The sequence below is a fragment of the Heterocephalus glaber genome, unplaced genomic scaffold, assembly GCF_053883595.1.
Source record: "Heterocephalus glaber isolate CG9 unplaced genomic scaffold, H.glaber_assembly_v1.0 deba00001072, whole genome shotgun sequence".
Lineage (NCBI taxonomy): Eukaryota > Metazoa > Chordata > Mammalia > Rodentia > Bathyergidae > Heterocephalus > Heterocephalus glaber.
This window is the reverse complement of record NW_028258189.1, coordinates 5,149,029-5,172,791: the sequence shown is the minus strand read 5'-3', so window position 1 is coordinate 5,172,791 and position 23,763 is coordinate 5,149,029. Positions and strand designations below refer to the sequence as shown.

The window sequence follows — 23,763 nt, the reverse complement described above, 5'->3', positions numbered from 1 at the left end:
GTGCAGTCTGAGTTACATCATTTGCAAGAACAAAGAATCCTGGCTTATGTGTTCAGCTGCTGTGTTCATTAGGTTTCCTCTTGCTGGAACACAGTACTTAACACCCACAATTTAGAGGAAGACAGGTTGAATTTGACGCATGGGTAAGGGATTCCAATCCGTGGTTGGCTAGCTACAAGGCAGAAACAGCCTGGAGGAAGAGTGTGGTGGAATAAAGCTGCTCACTGCATGTTGATCTGGAAGCAGAGCTGGGAAGTAGTGCTAGAGAGGAAAAGTCAAGGGACCAGATATAGACTTGTAGGTCATGCCTGAGGCTTAATTTCACCTAAGGGTGTGCCTGCTGCCCACCCTAAGTAGCCTGGATAAGATACAAAGGGCAGAAAGACATTGTGCCTTGGAGCCCGGTGATTATGGGCTGAAACCTCTAAAAGCAAAACACACCTTTCCTCCTTTTGAGTGTTGTGCATTTTGTCTCACCAATGTTAGAGAAGTAACTAAGAATAAAAGGGACAGCAAGGCAAATTTTTAATAGAGGTTCCAAAGGAAGGTCTGTCCCTTGACATTTTCAAACTTCTTCAGAGTACTTGGTTCCTAGTCTGTTCCTACATCTTCCAGGCACATCCTTTCATCTCTATTTCTACTGCTGCATCATCTTCTGACCTTGTAGATGTTTGCATTTCCCTCTTTTACAGGATCTGTGGCCAAGCAGGGAGGCTGCCATGTAATCCAGGATGATCTCGACATCTCAATGGCTTTCCGTACCTCACATCTGAAAGGATACTTGTTATGAAGTCCAAAGCACTCCTAAGCACCAGAAATCATGATATGAGCGCCTTAGGACAGGCTAGTCATCTAGTCTGTCTCAGACATAGCCATGAGTTCATTGACCACCACCTGGTATTCCCAATGGAGTCCACTGTTGGTTCTAGAATATTTGAGGTAGGTCCTATTTTGGTTTTGACATCACCAAAACATAGCTGTGAGACCCACTAGTTCAGTCAGTGCTCAGCTTTTTACTATCTTAGGAAAACTTCCATAATCTCTCTGAACTTTCATTCTCTTGTAATTAAATGGCAGATAAGAAGGGACCATTGGGAAGCTCAATGAGGGAAGACAGACCTGTAACCCAGGTCACTGGGTGGCTGAGTCAGGAGGATCTTGATTTGAAGCCCAGCTTGAGCAACTTAGTGAGTCAATGAGACCCTACCCCAAAATAAGAAATGAAGAATGGGCTAGGAATGTATCTAAGCATAAAGGCTTTGGGTTCTACCTCTAGTAGCTCCACCAAAAATGTCACTTTGGTATATCCTTGTAATGATGTAATGAGTTAATGCACTTAGTTCACATTACCCAATATTTGCAAGATCATAGGCACTTGGTGAATGGAAATAACATTCTAGGGGCACTGAAATGCAGGCAGCTCGAGCCATAGCAGTTACTACTTATTTTTGATGACATTCCTACCAAACTCTTGTTCAGGATCTTGTAATATTCGATTTCCTGAATAGAAACAGTTGGCGCCCAAACACAACGGTTACAATTCTAACTTTACAAAATCAGAAGAGACTTGATTAACAAGTATTCAATATCTAGTCATATTTCGAGGGACTTGTAAATGGCATTTTGAGTCAAGGAAAACAGGTCAAGTGTCTGAGCCTGTCTATCATATATCCGCACCGGCTGGGCTCGCAAACAGCGAACTTCCAATTGCAATAATTGAGGTTTTGAGGGCTCAAACTGTGTAAAACGTGCAATCAACACCCATTTAGTTTTATAGAGTGCATGAATTTAAGAAGCAATAGGTTACCCCTGGGTGTAGAAAGTATTATTCTTTAAGTAAAGCTTATGTTTTTCTATTAATGATTCAATACACATTCATAGTACTCTTTAGTAGACTAATATCGACATAGTACTTCACACTTGTTATATTTATCTTTTATCTAGTTTTTCACACATACAATAGAATGGCTCAGTCTTTCTATGACAGGCATGAAGAAGTATATAATGACAGTAAAATCCCCAGGAATGATTTTATTATTTGCTTCCCCAGTTTAATTATCCAGTGATAATAAATGGTACAGTAGGATTTATTTAGTTGGAAAATGATGAGTCCATATTTTTATAAATAGTAACCCATTTCTCATATTAAAAATGTATATTAAGCACACAGAAATATCTCAGATAGTTTTGGGTATCAAAGGCTAGAATGAGCAATTTGGGGTCAGTTTTCCTGGACGAGACTGAAGCTCTTTTTTTTATCTGGGTTTAACCAGTAAAGAAATCTGTGCCCTTCCAAATGCAGTGATTTTTAGAGAATCAGTAGTTTATGCTGCAGAGTTCTCTGTATATGGTTGAGGGAAGATTTTATGTTATTTCTTATTCATTTTTTTCCTGCTTTTTTATTTTTATATTCATATTTAGGAAAAGAACTTCTACTTGTTTTCCAGTTACTACTAGTTTTGTTTTTTAAAATCTGTATTTATGCAAAATGAACAATACTGGAAATGTTAAATATGTGACTTTTTGAGAATGAGAGAGAGAGAGAGAGAGAGAGAGAGAGAGAGAGAGAGAGAGAGAGAGACTTAGTTACATTTTAATTCCTGAGTCAAAATACCCAACACTCAAAGTTAAAGGAGGAAAGGTCTATTTTAGGTCACAGTTTGTAGCGGTTTCAATTCCAAGTTGGCTGGCTCCAAGGCAGGATGGCACATGGCAGAGTGGCATGGCAGAGGAGAAACAGTCCATGGCAGGGTAGGCAGAAAGAAGCAGCACCCTTCTTTCTGCCCCTTTATATTCCATCCAGGCTATACATCTATTGGCTTGTGTTACCCACACCCAGGGCGGGGCTTCCCTCTTCAGTAAATGCATTCAGCCACACCCAGAGCTATGCTAATTCAACAAGGGAAATAATCCAGATATCACACACCCTAATCCATATTCACACACTTTAGATCCAGTGACCTCCAGAAAACCCCACCTATGAGTGTGTGAGGCATCGGGGAGACAACTAGATCCAAGCCAAAACAGAGAGAGAGACAGGAGAGTAGAAGGTTGTCCATTAGAGATGAGGAAGGGGATTGGAGGAGAGGAAAAGGAAAGGAGTGGTCCATAGGTAAAAAGAATTAAAATATCTTGCAAATGTATTCCCCCCCCAATTTATTATTCTCTATTACTAATTGTCATAGTCCTTTTCTCATTATTGGGACAGAATACCCAACATCCACAATTGAAAGAAGCAGAGGTGATTTGGCTTCATGGTTTTTAGAGGGTTCAGTCCATGGTCAGCTGCTTCAAAACAGGAGCATCATGGTGGAAGGGGTTGGATGGAGGAAAGGTGCTCACATCATGGTGGCTCAGGAGCAGAGAGAGCACGGGAAAGAACCAGGGACAAGAAGCCACCTTCCCAGGTCACACACACCACAGGACCTGGCTCTTCCTACTGGGCCCCAGCTCCAAGTAGCACATTTAAATAAAGCACCCCTGTGATTCAATTTCCTTCCAAAAGCCCTGGTTATGAGGTTATGTGGTGCGAGGGATATCTAGATATTATCTCTAATAGTGCAATGCAAATAATAGTAAAAGAAAATAACAACGTGAAATTGATGATACAAACATCTGGTTTAATGTGGTAAGTTTGTTTTCTTAAGTTGTTTCCTTACTTTGATCATTACAGCCTTAATTATCTGAATGGAATTCATGTGATATTCTGGAAAAAAATGTGTAATTCTTTGCATGTGTTGCTAAAGTAATGCCTTATTTTCATCTACACAAAGACATTTTCATTTTTCCCCAATCTCTGGGAAATTAACATTTTGGATGCCATGGTTTATAGCTAATTCTCCCTTTTTTGACTTATTAATATTAATATAAAAGTAGTCAGAAGGAAACAGATACATTTCAGTACAAAGTCTAGGTAAAATTCTGTAGTGTAGTAATGCTAAAATTAGTATATGACAATCAAAAAATTAGGAGAGAGCAGAAAAATACACTGGAGTCTATTCAACACATTAAATGAAAAAAGTAAATTCTAAAATATTACAAAGTGGGCCTGGGACTTAGCTCAGTGGCCCTGTGTCTGCCTTGCAAGTGCAAGGTCCTGAGTTCGATCCCCGGTACAAAAAAACACCCCAAAATAAAATATTACAAAGAGTAAAGTACTCTCAATCTTACAATGTAGTTGAAAGTGTTTCTTTAAGGAATATGTACATAAAAAACATAAAATTAAAAAGATAATAACCCAGATTAAAAGGATCCCTTTAACTCATAGGAGCCACAAGAATGAAATAAAGGGAGGTCACAGATATTCATGAGATATTGTACATATTGTTTGTGTGTGTGCATGTGCGTGTGCGTGTGTGTGTGCGCGCATGTTCAGTGACAGGTGGGAGGGGAAATGGAAGAGAAAGTTTAAAATGAAGGTATGATTACAGAAGGAAGAGAGGGATGGAGAGATGGGGAGAAGAAGAGAGAAGGAAGGAAGGAGGAAAGAGATGGAGGGAGGAATAAAAGAGAAAGGGGTAGGAGAGGTAGAGAGGGAAGAAGGGAAGGGGAAAGATGACAGAAAGTGGGAAGGAAAGAAAATGAGGGGAAAAGGAAGGAGAAATAAAAAAGCGTGATTCATGAATAGCAAAGAGAATTTGTCTTCTCATGATTTGGTTACGAAATTTTGTTTTACTATTTCACAAAAAAGGGCGAAGGTTGAACCCATGAAGTTCTGGTGAGAAAGTTTGTCACTCACTGGATAACCCTTGAGTTGGTTGCAGATTTGTGAACCGCGACTGTGTTCACTAAGTGACTGCAGTGTGCAAACTGGAGATATTGTAGCAAAAACAAAATTGTCTGAAGAACAATTCTGGTTATAAAAAGTTTAACTACTACATCTTTCTCCCCCTGCTACATATTATGAAGTTAACACTAAATCTGTGCATTGGTAAAACCAAAAGTTGGTGCAGTCACTATTTTCTTCTGATTTCAAAAATTATTTGGAAGTATCCAAATTTAACTACTTACAGTTGCACCTGTTTCATGTTTTTTAACTTTCTTCCACAGTAATTTTTTGCTCGGACATGTGGAAATGTTACAACTCAGGTCATAATTTGTGTGTGTAAACCTTCGAAGTAAACCTACAATTTCTCTAGATGTGTCTTATTTTTGCAACCTCCCCCCATTTTGTCCAAATTTTCTTATGAAGCTGATTTAATTTTTTAAATTTTTATATCATGATCCTTCAGATGCAGAGAAAATATTCTATTTCATGAACTTTTTGAGAGAAATCAAAAGCAGCTCCTTTTTGAAGTCTTATTCTCTCTGGAGAAAGGTGGAATGTCCTTGCTGTTTTAATTTACATTTCTCCAATGCCAGTGATGTTGAGAATTTCACCACGCATTGTTTGAGATTCTGGGGTCCCAAGGAATGCAAATGTAAATATTTCAGGCAGCCACCAGCACTTCCTGAGTTCTATTTTGAGATAAATGATGGACAACTTGGTAATTGGATTGGACACGGGCTTTCAATCACTACACCACACCCCAGTGATTCGCCTAGCACCATGATAATTAATCATCAACTTTGCTATAAGATAGTACCTCAAGCTGCTCAGGGGGACAGGTGAGGATACATCAACCTTTCCCTGTAAAGTTCCTCTCTTGGAGCCTACAAACAGTAATTGTGTTTTCTTGAAGTTTACAAGTGTGTGCTGTCAGAGCATCCCCAAATGAAACTTTTCTTTTCCCTTGGAAAAGAGTGTGATTAATCATAGATTTTTTTTTTTTACAGTTCTGATAAGACCCATTTCCAGTGCACCGTAGGGAGAAGTCATGGGTGGAATTCCGGTTACACATTTCATTCCTGACACCCTCAATGGGTGAGCATGAATTTCAGCTTGTTGCCAACTACCTGAAATAAAGATGTGACTTTATCCTAGGGCTGGGGATGTAGCTCAGTGGTTCCAGCGCCTGCCTCACAAGCACAAGGTCCCGAGTTTGATCCCTGGTATCAAAAAAAAAAAAAAAAAAAGATATGACTTTATCCTGAGTTTTCTTGAGGGAAAAAGGACAAATATAAAAATGGCAATTGTTCCCAAGTCTACTGAGTTAGAAGCAGCCAGCTTCTGAGAAAACAGACCCTAGAATGGTGGAGGCCTCACCCCAATGTCCAGCTATAGGTCCCAGGGTAAGTGAGGAAGTCAAGATCACCACTATTTCCAAATAGAACATTGTGTTGGATCCAACCAAGGGCAATTGGAGAGGAAATTTCACCAGGAAGCTCCAAGTTCTGAAGCAGTCCCGAGGACGGAGAGATAGGCTCATGGATGAATATCAATGACAGAGTGTGTTGGAAGAGAGAATCTTTAACAAGCATGAATCTTTGATCTTGGCCCACAGGTGTTTCCTTGGGAAGGATTTCTTATTTGTCCACACATCCTAGGCTGCCCACTCTACCATTTTGATTGCTATAAGATACCAATGATGCATTTTCTTAAAGTATTTATGATTTGTTGGGCTTTGTGGTGAGGACTTTATTCATATCTGTCACCCAATTGGAAAGAGAGTCACAAAGAAAGAGAGAGAACAACTCTTTCCATCTCCATGTTCACATAGGCCAGGGAAGTGGGAATGTCCTTTTATGCATGAGACAGATGTGCATCTGTGTGTGGAAGGTAAGTCCATGGGTACTGAGAGAAGGCAAGAAGGAAGTGTAAGGGAGGAGGCAAGGGAGGAAGTACAATTTCCAATAAGTACGTGGTGAAATGCTCAACATCATTGGCATTGGAGAAACGGAATTTAAAACAGCAATGAGATTCCATCTTATTCCAGAGAGAATGGCCATCAAGAAATAAAAAATAATGAATGCTGGTGAGGCTATGGAAACCAAGGAATTCTTCTACAGTATTGTTGGGAATGTAAGCTAGCACAAATAGTATGGGAAGCAGTATAGAGATTTCTCAAAAACCTGAAACTAGAAATTCCGTTTTACCCAGATACTCTCCTTTTAATTATCTTCCTAAAAGAGTTAACAGTCATCATATTACAGTGACCCATGCATACCTATGTTTACAATAACACAACTCATAATAGCTAAATCTTGGAAGCAGCCTATGAATCCACTGACAGATGAATGGATAAAGAAAACATGGTATTTACACACCATGGAGTACTACTCTGCTAGAAAGAATGATAAACTTGTGCCAATTGTGGGAAAGTGGATGTACCTTGAGACTATAATGTTAAAATAAATCAGACACATAAGCTTCCATATCACGTGGTTTATCTTATAATGAGAAACCCAAAATATAAATAAAGAATAAAATAAAAGATAGAGAAAAAAGAAGTAGGGAGACAGATCTTTCTCAAAAAAGAAGGACAGGGCTGGGGATTTAGCTCAGTGGTTTTGACCAGAGTTCAATCCCTAGTACCAAACAAAAAAAAAAAAGGAAGGAGATCATTTGACCCAGCTCTTCCCCTGCTGGGCATCTTCTCAAATGAATTAAAAGCATCATACTACAGTGATATATGCACTGGCATATTTATAGTGGCATAATTTGTGATAGGTAAACTTGGGGGGCCAGGGATTTAGTGTAGTGGCACCATGGATGTCTCACAAGTGCAAGGTCCTGAGTTTGATCCCTGGTACCAAAAAAATAAAGCTAAAACTTGGAAACAGCCCAAATGCCCATCAACTGGAGACTGGATAAAGGAGATTTTTTTTTTTTATAATGGAGTACTACTCAGCCATAAATAATGAGAAACTAGAGACATATATAGCTAAATGGATGCACATTGAGGCCATACTCTCAAGTGAAATAAATAGGACACACATGTGTAAATACCAAATAGTTCCTCTGGTGTGAAAAACTGAAAGAGTAAATAAGGATCAAAATGTATAATAGATAATATGAAACAGGAAGAAAAGGTCTGAAGGGGAAGGGGAAGTGGGAGGGGTAGGGGAAGGGAAAGAAGGGAAAGAAATTAATGTGAGAAAAGGAAAAAAATGGAAACAAAGTCTTCGTGAATAGGGAGGGGTGGAGGGAGTGAACGAGGGCAAGAGAATGGGAAAAAATAATAAGAATCAAGATAGATTATGTACAGGTACAAGATTCCAACGATGAATGTAACTGTAGTGTATACCTAAAATGTACCAATAAAATTAATGAATACAAAAAAGAAGAGGATCAATAGATGGATGGAGAGTAAAGGAGGGGTAAGGAAGGGGTTGAAGAAAAGAATAATAGAAGAAATAAAAGAAGATAGATACATGTCCATGGAGCATATGGGAAATCCAAATTAAAATCAGAAAGATTCCTGTTCATACCTACTACAATGAGCAAATAAAAGAAATATGGAAAATAAGAAGTGTTGGAAAGTGTTTGAAGTAATTAGAATCTTCCTAGATGTCTTGTGAGAATGCAAAATTTTTCAGAATCTGTAGAAAACAGAGTAGAACATACTCTGAAACTTAGACATAAAATTAGTATGAGACTTCAAAATCCCACTCCTAGGTATAAACCCCAAAATTTTAGAAACAGGAGTTCATTGTGATAATTGTATATCAGTGTTGAAGGAAACATTGTTTCCCATAGCCAAAAGGTGGAAACAAACCAAGTATATATCAAGTAATAAGTTAAGAAACAAAATATAGTCTCTCTATACAATGGAGTGTTACTCAGCCATGAAAAATATGAATTTTTCACGCATACTAAAACATGGATGAATTGTAAAGGCATTATGTCAAAAAAGAATGCCCAGTACACAAGAGCAAATATCATGTTATCCCACTGGTATGAAATATAAAGAACAAACAAGTTTACATAGACTGAAAGACTGGCAGTTGCTAGCAGATGATGGATGGAAGGGGAAATAGTGAATTATCCCTTTATAAGTACTGGTTTTCTCCTTGTTGTGAGTAAACATTATTGAAATAGAAGCAGCTATGGTTAATATAACAATGATCATGTTAATTTTCTACTCCATTTTATGGCCTCAGATAAATGTGTAGATGACATCATAACTATGCCTTAAGATATCTTTTTGTAAATGAGACAGTAAATTGGGTAATGGTGATCTAAAGAAAGGGAATAGATAATTAACAAAAACTTTGAAAAAGATGGAAAAGAATTATTAAAATAAAGTAAAGCAAGGATATATCACTAAAAATGATACAAGTATGCCTTTTTTCCCTATATATTTTGGTGATATATTTTTGTATAACAATAATCTCAGTCCAGCTTCAAAGAGACATAAATTTTCATGTGTTGCCCGGTACCAAGTCTTGCAATTCTTATAGACTGCAGGTCCTATGACATCCTTCTAGGTTTCTATGGCCTAATTTGTAAATGGAAGGAAATGATAACTGCTGTATAACATGGAAATGTTGGAATAGTCAAAATGACCATTTTGTGATAGGTATTTGATAAAGCCTAAACTACTAGGAAATGGGAAATACTCAAGATTAGTAGCATAAAATTCAACCTAGAGGACAAAGAATATTTTTTTAAAAGAAACAATCAAATTCCTAGGATAAAATGGCTACTTTTACTAAGAGTTACATGTCCTCTGGCTAATGCAGAAAGAAAGGTATTAGTTTTGCTGACATTGCTCAAGTTCACCATTGTGTTCTGGGTCTCCCCCAAACAGGTATGCTACTCAGGTCTCTAAAACTATTAACTAGACCAACAGCAGGAATACTTGTAAGAGCTACAGACATTTGGTTTGAGCTTGACACATATGCCATATGGATTCAACCCTAACATAAAAGCCAGGAAAACAAAGTTCACTGTGATGAACCAAAGAGAATTTGTACCTTTGGTGTGTTGGTAAGATTGCCATCACTGTTATAAATACCTGAGTGTTTTAATCACTTTTCAATAACTGAGTTAAAACACCTGGCACCTGCAATTTAAAGGAGGAAAGGATTATTTTGGCTCACAATTTCAGAGGGTTCAGTCCATGGTCAGCTGCTCCAATGATCTCAGAGGGATCACTCCATGGTCAGCTGGTCCAATGGCCTCAGAGGGTTCAGTCTATGGTGGGCTGCTCCAATAGTCTCAGGGGGTTCAGTCCATGGTTGGCTTCTCCAATGGTCTCAGAGGGTTCAGTCCATGGTTGGTTGATCTAAAGTCTCAGGGTGTTCAGTCCATGGTCAGATGCTCCAGTGGTCTCAGGGAGTTAGTCCATGGTTGGCTGCTTCAGTGGTCTCAGAGAGTTCAGTTCATGGTCAGGTGTTCCAAGGCAGGAACATCATGGCGGATGGGTGTGGAGGAGGAAAGATGCTCACATCATGGAGGTTGGGAAGCAGAGAGAGAAAGGAGGATCTGGGGCCAAGAATTCAGTGTTCCATGTCACAACCCCAGTGGTCTGCCACTTTTGGAGGAGATTTTAGATCTAAACCATAGCACTGAAGCAATCCAGTTATAGAGAGAGAAGTCCATGATGCTTAGGCCTTTGATGGAATGGAACATCATGATTGGCATGTGAAGATAGAGAGACAAATAGATTGAGCTTCCACAATTCCATTTAGAAACACAACTGCCATGACCTAGAGTGACCATTGGATATCATCTCTTAGTGATTTCACCACTTCCCAGAAGCACCAGGTAAAAAATCAAGGCTTCAACACATGTTGTTTGGGGAGATATTCACCATCCAAGGTATAGCCAATAAAGGTGTGTTTTTTTGGATGTAGTGTAAAGAGAGATATGTCCTGAGAGTGAGAAAACTTTGTGCTTGAAGCCTCCATTGCACTGTAAATTCTGAAAAGAAAAAGGGACTCAATATCCAGTGGCCATGTGCTATAATAAGGAAGAATATAGACTCTTGTAGTTTGATCTGCATCCCTCCAAAATGACCTGTTGATGCCTTAAATCTGAAGATCTCATAATGTATACTTTTTAAGAAAAAGAGTTGATACAGTTGCACAAGGGTTCCTCTTTATTCATGGGGGATTGCTCCCAGGTCTCCACAGGATCTGAAGATATAGGAAGGATCCCATTTTCTTGCAAAGTTTGATATTTGTTGGGTGGAGGTTGTATAGAGGCTGCAGATTCCCATACATATTTTAAATCATCTCCAGACTTCTGAGAATACATAATGTAAATGTTATGAGAATAGTTTCTATATTCTATTGATTTTGGAATAATAACAAGAAAAACGAAACAGTCTCTACAGTGCATATTTCTTTTCCTGAATAGTTTTGATCCAAAGTTGTTCAGTAGAATCCATGGATGTAGACCCATGGAAGCAGATATGGGAATCAGACAGTGATGAATGAAGGTGAGGTCATAGTGGAGTAGGATGAGGGATTTTAACAAATATGAAGAAACAGACAGAGAGGAAGAAGTCATGTTAAGACAAAGGCAGAGACTGGAGTCATGGGGCCAGAGCCCAGGGCTGCCTGGAGCACCAGGAGGAGGCAGAGGCAGGAGGGTCTCAGCTGGAGCCTGTGGAGTAGATTGGATGGTGGCCCCAAAAGGTGTGTTCATATCCCAACCCCAGAAGTTGGGAATGGGACCTGATTTGCCAACAGGGACTCTGCAGATGGGAAAGATCTTGAGATGAGCGGCTTTCAGTCTGATGACCATGTCCTCATGAAAGACAGAAGAGGAGATGAAGACAGAAGAGAAGCCACGCCAAGATGGAGGCAGACGGGCAAGATGGCAGGGGGCTAGGCTGGAGCGGCTCTGGGGAGGCACATCTTTCTCGTCAAGATCTCACCAGCTTGGATGTTACCAGTTGACTCGACTTTCCCATGAAGTTATCAGCAGACAGTCAACAATTAATACAGGTACCACTGGTCATGTAGCTCATGGGGAAGCCCACGGTTGTGAAAGCTGTTTCTGGAGTTCACACTGTCAGGTTCAAAAACGAACTAGAAAGAAACATTGCAATCAAGCTTGGCTATGTTAATGCTAAGATTTCTAAACTTGATGACCCAAGTTGTCCTTGACCGGAATGCTGTAGGTCATGTGGAAGAGGTTCACACGATGAAGCATATTTTGATCCTCCAGAATACCATTGATTTGACAGAAGAAAGTCAGGCTGAGGAACAATAGGAACACATCCTTGCATTTGTACCAGGTAGAGTCCCAGAAGGAGCTCCCGTTACTCCAATATAGAAATACAATACAGAAGTTGTCTGTGAGTCTCTAGTAAAGAAAATACCAGTGCCTCCTGGAGACTTTACTTCAGAAAGTCTTATTGTCATGAGGTCATTTGATGTCAACAAACCTGGTTGTGAAGTTGATGACCTTAAGGGAGGTGTGGCTGGTGTTCATATTCTAAAGGGAGCATTGAAGGTGGGCCAGGAAATAGAAGTCAGACCTGGTATTGCTTCCAAAGGTAGCAAAGGCAAACTCATGTGTAGAGCAAACTTTTCCAAGATTGCATGCCTTTTGGGGGAACATAATGATCTTTTGTATGCTGCTCCTGGGGGTCTTACTGGAGTTGGAACAAAAATCAATCCTGCCTTGTGCTGAGCTGACGGAATGGTGGCACAGGGTCTTGCTGCAGTTGGTGATTTCCCTGAGATATTCACAGGATTAGAAATTCCCCATTTCCTACTTAGACAGCTTCTATGTGTGCGCAGTGAGGGTGGAGAGAAAGCAACAAAAGTGTGAAAGCTCCCTTCGAACGAAGGGCTCATGGTCAACTCAACATGGGATCTATGACAACAGGAGGAAGAGTTTGTGCAGATAGGATTGACTTGGGCAAGATTGTTCTGACCAATCCTGTGTGCACAGAAGTGGGAGAGAAAATTGCCCTTAGCCCAAGAGTTCAGAAGCACTGGCCTTTAATTGATTGGGGTCAGATAAGAAGAGGAGTGACAATCAAGTCAACCATAGACGATGATTGAAGATTCCCAGTTTGGATGAAGTTGGAATTTCTCTGAGTAACCTAGGGGTATATTTTCAAAGCAATACTAGGGAATTAATTTCACAGCTCATTACCTTAGTAGGTAGCTTGTAAGGTTGTTCTCATTTTTTCCTGATGGAAATCTAAACTCTAGTACCAATATGAGGTCTACGATAAATGTAAAGGTTGGTGTAATGTTGGATTGAATCTACATTTTAGCAGAAGTTAAGCATTACCAAATCAGTTCTAATTTATACATCAGTACGGCTTGGAAAAGAAACTGCTACCACCAGCCTTCACTGTAACCCACATGCCACTGAACCTGTCTGAAATAAAGTTTTTCTTCCTCTTAAAAAAAGATGGAGGCAGAGACTAAAGCGATGGGGCCACACCCCAAGGACACTTGGAGCTCTAGGCGGAGGCAGAGTGAGGAAGCTTCTTCTACAAAGCTTGGGGAGGGAGCTGGGCACATTCATAGTGGATTGCATGGCTGCCTTGAAAATATATTGCCCATGCGCCATCCCTAGAATCTGTGAATGTAATCTTATTTGAAAACAGAATCTTGGTCTTGGCACGTAGTTAAGTAAAGCATCATGAAATGCAACCCTCTTGGATTAGGGTAAACCTTAAATCCAGATGCAGCATCTTTATAAGAGACAGAAGGAGGAGGAGGAGGAGGAGGAGGAGGAGGAGGAGGAGGAGGAGGAGGAGGAGAAGGAGGAGGAGAGAGCTTTGGATATTCCCTTCCATGCTTGCTTGACCACATTGCTTAAGGGTTGGTGACCTGCAAAACATCACGGTAAGGAGTCCCTTAGGAAGCAACCTACTCATTTCCAGTGTCAGGGAAGCAAAAATGAGAGGAAGAGGAAAGAACTGTAGCCCAAAATCCCCTCCTAGGCCACGCCCCCAATGACCTCACTTCCTCTTACTGGGCCCCACCTCTTAAACAGCCCACCACTTCCCAATTATGACCACGGGCTGGCTATTAACCCTTAAACTCAGGGTCATTTGGGTGACATTTAAGATCCAAACTAGCAGTTGTGATCACAGAAGGTCTCCTACAGTGCAGAACAAGCATTCACATTTGTTGCTTGGCTCAAATTTTTTTTTTTTTGGTACCAGGGATCGAACTTGGGACCTTGTGCTTTCAAGGCAGGCACCAGAACCACTGAGCTAAATCCCTGGCCCTTGACTCAAATGTTTTATCTCCCACTCTCATTGCATAAATTTCCCAAAGGGCTCACTCATCAAATAGAAAGTCACCCAGGGAATGTTTGTCTTCAGAGAGAGAGAGAGAGAGAGAGAGGGGAGAATCAGATGATTTTTTACAGTATATTGATTGGTAGAACTGTGAAGAGGCGAATTTTCTAGCAAAGCATGAAATATAGATCACTATTTTAAAGTAAATACATAATTAACAGTTATGAAACTCTCTAGCTCTTTAGCCAGTTGAGATTTTAGAGGAGAATTCGGGTAAAGGTGTGCTGACAAATGTTTGTGAGTGTGTGTGTGTGTGTGTGTGTGTGTGAGAAACAGAGATGAAGAGAAAGAAAGATTAAGAGAGACACTAGTTATTCATATCATAAAGTTTTTCAGGAGAGGAATAGAGACAGCTTTTTCTTTATTAATTAATCTTAATTTATAAATCATTAAAAAATTTATTTTTATTAGTACATGTTTGTTCATTACTTTTTCTTGGTGAAGAATGATATGTATGCATATCAGATATTTAAAGAATATTTGTCAACAAGGCATTGTGCTTTGCCTAAGTCTTGCTTTAGGTTATAAATCTAGTCTTTCCTCAAAAATTGTGGTTTAGGATGAACTGTGAGTTCTCCTTCATGTTAACCATTTTTGTTGTTGTTGATGTCTTAATTCTGAGTATTTGAGAATGTGAAGTTCTTTGGAAACAGGGTCCATGCAGAAGTAGTCAAATTATAATGAGTGTTTAATCTGCTTTCCTACTGTTGGGACATATATATCATAAATGCAACTTTAAGGAGGAGTTTAAATTGGTTTATGGTCTCAGAGGGCTCAGTCCATGGTTGGCTGCTCCAATGGTATCAGGGGGTTCAGTCCATGGTCAGCTGCACCAATGGTCTCAGAGGGTTCAGTCCATGGTTGGCTGCTCCAAGGCAGGAACATCATGGTGGACAGGTGTGGAGCAGGAAAGATGCTCACATCATGGTGTCCACGAAGCAGAGAGAGAAAGGAGGAGCTGAGGACAAGAACTCACCCTTCCAGGTCACACTCCAGTAATCTGCCTCTTCTGACAAGGCCCCTCTCTAACACATGAGCCTTTTCAAGGTCAGCTTAGATCTAATAAATAACAAGATGTTCAATAGAGTGACATTTATTAGAAGATGACTTGTATCCTCTTATATAGGGGAAATTTGTGCCCAGAAATAGAACTGGAGAGAAGCTACATGAAGAAGAAAAGAGAATGCCAAATAAAGGAAAGAAAGTACTAGGGTAAACACTCAGATGACACTTTGATCTTGAACTTCCAGCTTGCAAAACTGAGAAAAAAATTTGTGTTTTTTAAGCCTCACAGTCTGCCAATCTGTGGTCTTCTTTCTCTCTCCCTCCTTCTCTCTTTTCCTCCCTTCTTCCTCTTTTCTTTCTTTCTTTCTTTCTTTCTTTCTTTCTTTCTTTCTTTCTTTCTTTCTTTCTTTCTTTCTTTCTTTCCTCTTTTCTTTCTTTCTTTCTCCCATGTTCTTTTTCTGTTTGGTAGAGGGCATTGAGCCCAAGGCATTTGCACTGAGCTACATTCCCAGCACTTGTTTATTTACTTATTTATAGAGTCTTGCTATCTTACTAAGTTTCGAAGGCTGTGCTCAAAATCATAATCCTCTTGCCTCAGCTTTCTGAGTTTTTTTGGCATCCACCATTCCATTCACCTTGTGGTTCTTTCTTCTAACAGACCTAGCAAGCAGGTATACCTGCTTTTATTGTTCTTTGGGGTAATGCTACATGAAAAGAAATATGTTTCCAGGAGAAAAAATGCTACACGGTCACACATTCTCACAGACATATATAAAAACATTCATATGGATATATGTGCATATTTACGTAGACACACAAGTTCTCACATTTATGTACACATATGCACACGCACACATACAAATCCCTACAACTTATATTGCCCTTAGAGTTTGCAGCTTTTTCCTGCTTTTACCAGAAAAGGTGACTTTAAAGTGGTACAATAAAGCAATGTACGTTTCTTGAATTTATTTCTGCATGTCGAGTGCTTGCAAGTCTTTAATGAACTGCATTCCTGCTGACATTTTGCAATTCCAAAGAGAGACACATTTCTAGGAACCGAGTCTAAAGAACACAAAGTAAATAGAAAGCAATCGTGATACGTATTCCACATCCCCGGACAAAATTGCAGAATCTTGTTCCGGAGCTGAGAGCGTGGATTTAATTCAAAAATCACTGTGGTCACCTTCTCTCATTGTCCCCGTACAATTACTGCTTGCCTGCACTGTGAATACAGATTATCGGATGAGAAAGATAGGAGGAGAAATTAATCTTGGCCTGGTTGCTACCTGTAGAGGGCGCTCTTGCACTGTCTAGAACTAATAAAAGCATTCTGAAGAAAAATAAATATGAATCCAGGAAAAGTAGGAATTGTGTTTGTGCCCTTGGCCATTCGGGTGAAAACAATTAGAAGCATAATTAAGAATGTTATCTGGGATTTTTACGGTTTGTATCTATTCAACTTTTGGAAGTTAAAAATGTACAAAAGAAAGTTCTTGGGCTTTTCTCTTTTGAGAAAAAGGCTGTCTGCAGCCTTTCTTTTCTTTTCTTTTTTTGTTTGTTTTTGGAAACCCTAGGTTAAATTATATCACATTGATACATATCCCGTAGCTTTAATTTTTAAAAGTTCCTACAGACGCCCCCCCTCACAGAGTTATGTGTGACTAAAAAAAGGAATAATGAAAAAACTGGGTCAAATGGGATTATTAATGTCCAACTGCAAAGTATAGCAAGGAAACGCAGGCATTCGGAATAAGGAGCAGGGCTGAACTGCAATATAATCAGGACACGAAGAAGCAAACAGGAGCATTCACTACCTCAATAGGTTTCTGCGCATTAAATACTTCTTGTTCTCTAATCGGGTGGGTGTTCTAGGAATGTCCATAGAACGGTCATTTAGTGTCATTAAAATCATCTCCTGTTACTATCCAGCTTTCTTTCTCACTTTAAAGACGTAGGATTTTTTAAAATTATGAGTTTTATGAGAAAAAGTGTACTGTAATTACCATTCATCATGAGATACTGAGTCATTGTGTCATCTCTCTCTCTCTCTCTCTCTCTGAGATAGATGTATATATAGGTATGGATAGATATCTATATATAGATACAGATATATAGCTATTATAGATGCAGATAAATATATTGTTACATATAAATATAGATATATATATAGCTATATAGATAGGGAGTAGGTATATATGAGACAAACAGATATCTATATAATTGTATGTATATATATACATATGTATAATATTTATGTATATAATTATAGACAGGTATTATAGTATAAAATAGATAAGTGTATGCACATATGGATTTGTATATCTTGGTATATATATATAGATACATATGATTTCTATATGAGATGTTCATTCATTGTGCCATACATAATTATTTATTCACAGATTTGGCATTTAGATGTACATAGATAGACACTAATGGATAGCTATGTAGACATACGTACAGACAGATATTTGTATATAGGTATAGGTAAATAGCAAGTGTAGATACAGGTAAATATATTGTTATGTATAAACTCAGATAACTATCTACATGTAGATGTTATTATGGCTTGTGTCTCGATGTCCCCCCAAAGCCTCATGCAGTCACAGGTGGTGCTTTTTCAGTGGTGGCTGGATCTAGAGTGTGTGATCCTGGGATAGATTCATGGTGCAGTGTTAGGATCAAGGGGACTGGGATTCAGGGTGAGAATTCTACCCACCCTAAGTAGACTAGATAAGGCAAAAGGGGCAGAAAGAGACTGCTCAGGTCCTTTGTTGCTTTTGCTGCCTTCTGTCCACCCTGCCATGGACTGTTTCTCCTCTGTGATGCCCCTCTGCCAAGCCACTCTGCCTTGGAGCCAGCCAATTATAGACTAAAGTTTCTACAAACTGTGAGCTAAATAAGCCTTTCCCTTTTTAATTTTAGGTGTCAGGTATTTTGTGTCAGCAATTAGGAAAAATTAACTAAGACAGATGTAGATAAAGATAAACATATAGATATAAAAAGTAACTATATATAAAAATAGATATCTCTATATATCTATGTAAGTGTAGATACAATTGATACATATTAGATAACTATGTACATATAGACAGATTAGTGTACACACATGTATATGTAAGATTTCTATATAGATAATATATAAGGTTTTTATATATGTGTATATAAGATTCCTATTTGTATAGATTTCTTCTAGATATATATATTTGCATACAGGTGCATATGTATATGTGAAATGTATGGATACACACATGTACACATACATATACATGACAATAAACCAAAATATGAGACATAGATGTGTCTATATTTACATAGATAATTGTATACACATAGAGATAGATACCAGTATAGATTTGCAAATATAAATGTGTATCTGCCTGTATCACATATGCATGTGTAGCTGCTAAATCCATGCCTAAAGAGCCCTGGACAGCCACTCAGTGTTGGTCATCAGAGGACACTCTGCATTGTTTCAGCAGTGTCACAGAACACCTCCTGCAGCTGACTTCATAAAGTGCAGAAGGTTTCTGTGGTCACAGTTCTGAAGGTTTTGAGTGTGGTGCCTGCCTCAGCTCAATTCTGCTGGCCCCTTGCTTGCTGTTTCTCATCATGATAGGCTGCATTGGCAAGAGGGTCTACAGAGGGCTCTGTGTTTCAGCTCAAGCAAGAAGCCAGAGAAAGAGAGAGATACCTGGGGTTGGGCCCATGATTCTTTCACAAATGTCTCCTGAGAATTGCATTTGGCTCTTTTCAGAGCACAGCCTTCCATGACCCCAGTAAAATCCCACAATCCCACAAAGGCACTAACTGTGGCACATTGTCCTGGGCAAGACATTGTCCCCAAATCATCGCAAACTCATTACTGTATTCATAAGTGCATGCAGAGCAAATAATCCTATGTGGTTCTGACCTATCCTCGAGAGAACTGAATGAGTACTTGCTCCCCATTCATACCTCAGAATCCTCAGACAACTTTACTATTAGCAGATAAGAACGGAAAGATGACTCCTGTTCATATCATTCTTTACACTGAGCACATAGTCCCTGGAGGAAAGAAGCTGTGGTTGTAACTAAGAAGGTTATCAAGATAATGTGCACACTGAGCTGAAGTTACACACAGTCACAGATATGTCACACTTGTGTGAAATTCAGGGCATTGAGATCTCAGTGCAATATAGAGAGTCAGTTATAGAATGGGAATAAAACTCCCCAGGAGGTAATGATTGAGCTCATTGATTTCATGAAGTGGTGTGGTCTGGATCTCAAATGTCTCTTGATTGTCCATGTATGGAAGGCTGGCTCCCCACATGGGAGATAGGATGTGGCAGTGGAAGCTTTAAAAGGCGGGGCTCAGTAGGAGGAAGTGAAGTCATTGGGGGTGTGGCCTCAAAGGGGATATTGGGATTCCTGTCTCTTCCTCTTCCTCTCTTGAATTCCCAGCTCTGTCTGACATGTGCTCAAAAATACGGCGACTACTGCATCACAGAGAAGAAACTCCAAAACTCCAAGCCAAAACAAACTGTTATTCTTTATAAGTTATGGTATCTCAGTTGTTTCTTCCAGTAATGGAAAGCAGACTAACACAATAAGGTTGACTGCACGACAGTTTGCATGGGGAACAGAAGGAAATGAGGAATTATATTTGGAGAAAACCTAGCAGAAAGGAAAGAGTTGAAGAAGGAGGACGAGGAAGAGGCAGAGGAGGCAAGCTATCAGAAATGACAGATTGGAAAGAGAGTGGTACAGAAACCAGATTCAGAACCTGAGGGTTGAAATTTGCTGGGGAAATTCTGCAGAGGAAACAAGAGAGGACAATTGAATTTGGCAAATGTACATTCATGTTTGCAAGCATGATGGTTATTCTGTGTTACCGCTGTGTATGAAGTGATGTTTCTTTAATTAAGTGTGGAAGTCTTCAGCATTTTTACATGTCCTTTTTAAAAATATATTTTCTGTAAGGGCTTTGGCTGGTCTATTTCCTCTCTGTTCTCTAATATTCATTGTCTTCCTTTTTACTGCTCATTTTGGGCTGGTTTGCTCTTATTCTAATTTCTTAAAGTAGAAGCTGGAAGTCACTAACTTAAAATCAGTATTCTTTAATGTAGTCCTTAACTAGACTCCATACCTTTGTATATGGCTTTGGGCTTTTCAAATGTATCAATGTACCAAATGTATCTAAATTTGATACATTATGCTATCATTCCCATCTTCTTCAAATGACTGTAAGATTTCCTCCATTTCTTCTTTGGCTTTCCCATGAGAGTGTAGAAATGTATTTATTTTTCTTTTAGACATGTTTCAATTGGTCAATAAAATTTTTTGTCATTGTGGTCAGAGAACGTACTTTATATTAGTTGAGGTTTTTTATTTATTAAGACTTTTTAAAAACATGAATGTGGTCTAAATGGGTGAGCATTCTGTGTCCATTTCTTTACATATATGCATATTTGATATGCGCTTAAGAATATCTATAGTATACAAAAATACTCAACTGCAAGCAGGGAACATTTCATACTATTTCTCCACTTGATCTTAGCCGAAAGGCTGAGAAGTGGTCGTATTGTTTCTCATTAAAATTAAATAAATAAAACAAAAACAGAGATGAGAAGTAGGGGATACAGGCAATGGAGTAGAGAAAAATGCATTAGTCTAAAAGGACCCAGAAATATTACACCTGTCAAATGATGTAGACAATGACACTTTAGCAGTTTTACAAATGCTTCATAAATTAACGAAATTGCACAGAGACATAGCAGATATATATATATGATACCTAATTAAACTTCTAGATTTGGAAAATACAATTTGTGAGATGAAAATAGCATTGAGTAGAATTAAGGATGGATTAGACCTGGGCCAGAGATTTAGCTCAGTGGTTCCGCTGCCTGCCTCACAAGTGCAAAGTCCCTAGTTCGATACCTGGATACAAAAAATCCACCAAAACAAAAAAACAAAAAAGAACAGATTAGGCCTTACATTTTTCTAATTAAATTCTTTTATTGGTACATTGTAGGTATACAACACAATTACATTTCTCATTAGGAATTGTACCTTTACATAATGCATCTTGATTCTTATTTTTTCCCCATTCCTAGCCCTCCCTCCCCCTTTCTACCCTTCCCTATTTACAAAGACTTTGTTTCCATTTTTTCCCTTTCTCATCATTTGTCCTTTCCCTTCTTTCCTTTCCCCTGCCCCTCCCACTACCCCTACCCCTTTGGACCTTTTCTTCCTATTTTACATTATTGATTATTCATTCTAATCATTGGTACATTTTAGGTATACAATATAATGACATTCATCATTGGAAATTTGCACCTTTACATAGTCTCTCTTGGTTCTTATTTTTCACCCTTGCCCAGCCCTCCCTTCAACCCCTCCAGTCCTCCTGATTTACAAAGGTTTTGTACCTATTTTTTCATTTTGTCATATTAATCCCATTCCCTTCTATCCTTTCCCCTAGCCCTCCCACTTCCTTCCCCTTTGCCCCTTTTCTTCCTATTTCACATTATCTATTATACATTTAGTCCATATTTACACTTTCAGTTTCTTACACCAGAGAAACTATTCGGAATTTATTCACATGTGTCCTATTTATTTCACTTAAGAGTATCACCTCAATGTGCATTCACTTAGCTATAAATGTCTCTAATTTCTCATTTTTTATGGGTGAGTAGTACTCCATTTTATTAAAAAACCCACATTTTCTTTATCCAGACTCCAGTTGATGGGCATTTGGGCTGTTTCCAAGTTTTAGCTATCACAAACTGTGCTGCTATGAACATGAGCACACATATATCACTGTGGTATGATTCTTTTAATTCTTTGGGGAAGATCCCCAGCAGTGGAATAGCAGGGTCAAATGGGACTTCCAGTCCTAGTTCTTTGAGGTATCTCCATACTGATTTCCACAGTGCTTGCACCAGTCTACACACCCACCAGCAGTGGAGCAGGGTTCCTCTTTCCCCACAGCCCCGCCAGCATTTGTTATTAGTTGATTTCATGATAGCAGCCATTCTTTCTGGAGTGAGGTGGAATCTCAGTGTTGTTTTCATTTACATCTCTTGAATGACCAGTGATGTTGAGCATTTTTTCATATATTTATTTGCTATATCTACTTCTTTGTCTGAGAAATGTCTGTTCATTTCAGATGCCCATTTTTGGATTGGGTCTTTCAATTTGGGAGGTCTAATCTTTTGAAGTTTTTTATACATTTGAGATAGTAGACCTTTGTCTGAGGAAGAGCAGGTGATGATTTTTTCCCACATTGTGGGTTGTCTCTTCACACTGCTGGTGGTTTCTCTTGCTGTGCAGAAGCCTTTCAATAAGAAGAGATCCCACTTGTTGATTGTTTGTGCTAGTTCACGGGCAACTGAGTTTTTGTTCATAAAATCTTTTCCTACACCGATGTCTTCAAGGGTTCTATCTAACCTCTGTTCCAACTGGTTCAGAATTTCTATTTTAATATTTAGATATTTAATCCATTTTGATTTTAGTTTAGTGTATGGTGAGAGATATAGGTCTAGTTTTAATCTTTGGCAAATTGAAGCCCAATTTTTCCAGTACCATTTATTAAAGAGGCTATCTTTCCTCCAGTGAGGGTGTTTGGCTCCTTTATCAAAGATGAGATAGCTGAGTGTGTCTGGAGATGTTTCTGCATCTTCTAATCTGTTCCACTGGTCCTCAAGTGTGCTTCTTTGCCAGTACCATCCTGTTTTTAACACAGTAGCTCTGTAGTATAGTTGCAGGTTGGGGATTTTGATACCCCCTGCCATGTCTCTGTTATCTAGAATTGCTTTTGCTATTCTGGGTCTCTTCTTGTTCCAAATGAATTTTTGGATTGTTTTCTCAAGGTCCCTGAATTATGGTGCTGGGATCTCAGTTGGAATTGCATTAAATCTATATAGCAGTTTTGGAAGTATGGCCATTTTCACTCTATTAATCCTTCCTACCCAGGAGCAGGAGCCTTCTGTCCATTTTCTGATATCATCTTCAATCTCTCCTTTCAGAGTGCCATAGTTTTCAGAGAAGAGGTCTTTGATTTCTTTCATTAGGTTGATTCCTAGGTATTTCAGTTTTTTGGATGCTATTGTGAAAGGAATTATTTGCCCTATTTCTCTCTCAGTGAGTCAGTCATTCGTGTAGAGGAAAGCTATTGATTTTTGTGTGTTGACTTTGTAACCAGCTACTTGACTGAATTTGGTTATTACATCTAGAAGACTTTTGGTGGAGTTCTTGGGGTCTTCTATATAGAGTATCATGTCATCTGCAAATAATGACAATTTGACTTCTGCATTATCTATCTTTATTCCTTTTATTTCTTTCTCTTGTCTAATTGCTGTGGCTAATGTTTCCGAAGTATATTGAACAAGAGTGGTGATAGTGGACATCCTTGTCTTGTTCCTGATTTTACTGTGAAAGATTTCAGTTATTGACCATTTAGTATGATGTTGGCTGTTGGTTTTTCATAGATGGCTTCTATCAGTTTGAGGTAGAGACCATCTATTCCAATTTTTTGTAGGGTTTTTCTCATAAATGCATGTTGGATTTTGTCAAATGCTTTTTCTGCATCTATGGAGATAATCATATGGTTTTTGTCCTTGGCTCTATTGATATAGTGTATTACATTAATTGATTTTCATATATTGAA

At 38.9% G+C, this 23,763-nt stretch overlaps 1 pseudogene; it reads left to right on the top strand.

Annotated features, from left to right (window-relative positions):
• Window positions 1-11,977: 11,977 nt before the first annotated feature.
• Window positions 11,978-12,846, top strand: LOC101701477 (eukaryotic translation initiation factor 2 subunit 3 pseudogene; annotated as a pseudogene).
• The last annotated feature ends 10,917 nt before the right edge of the window (window positions 12,847-23,763 follow it).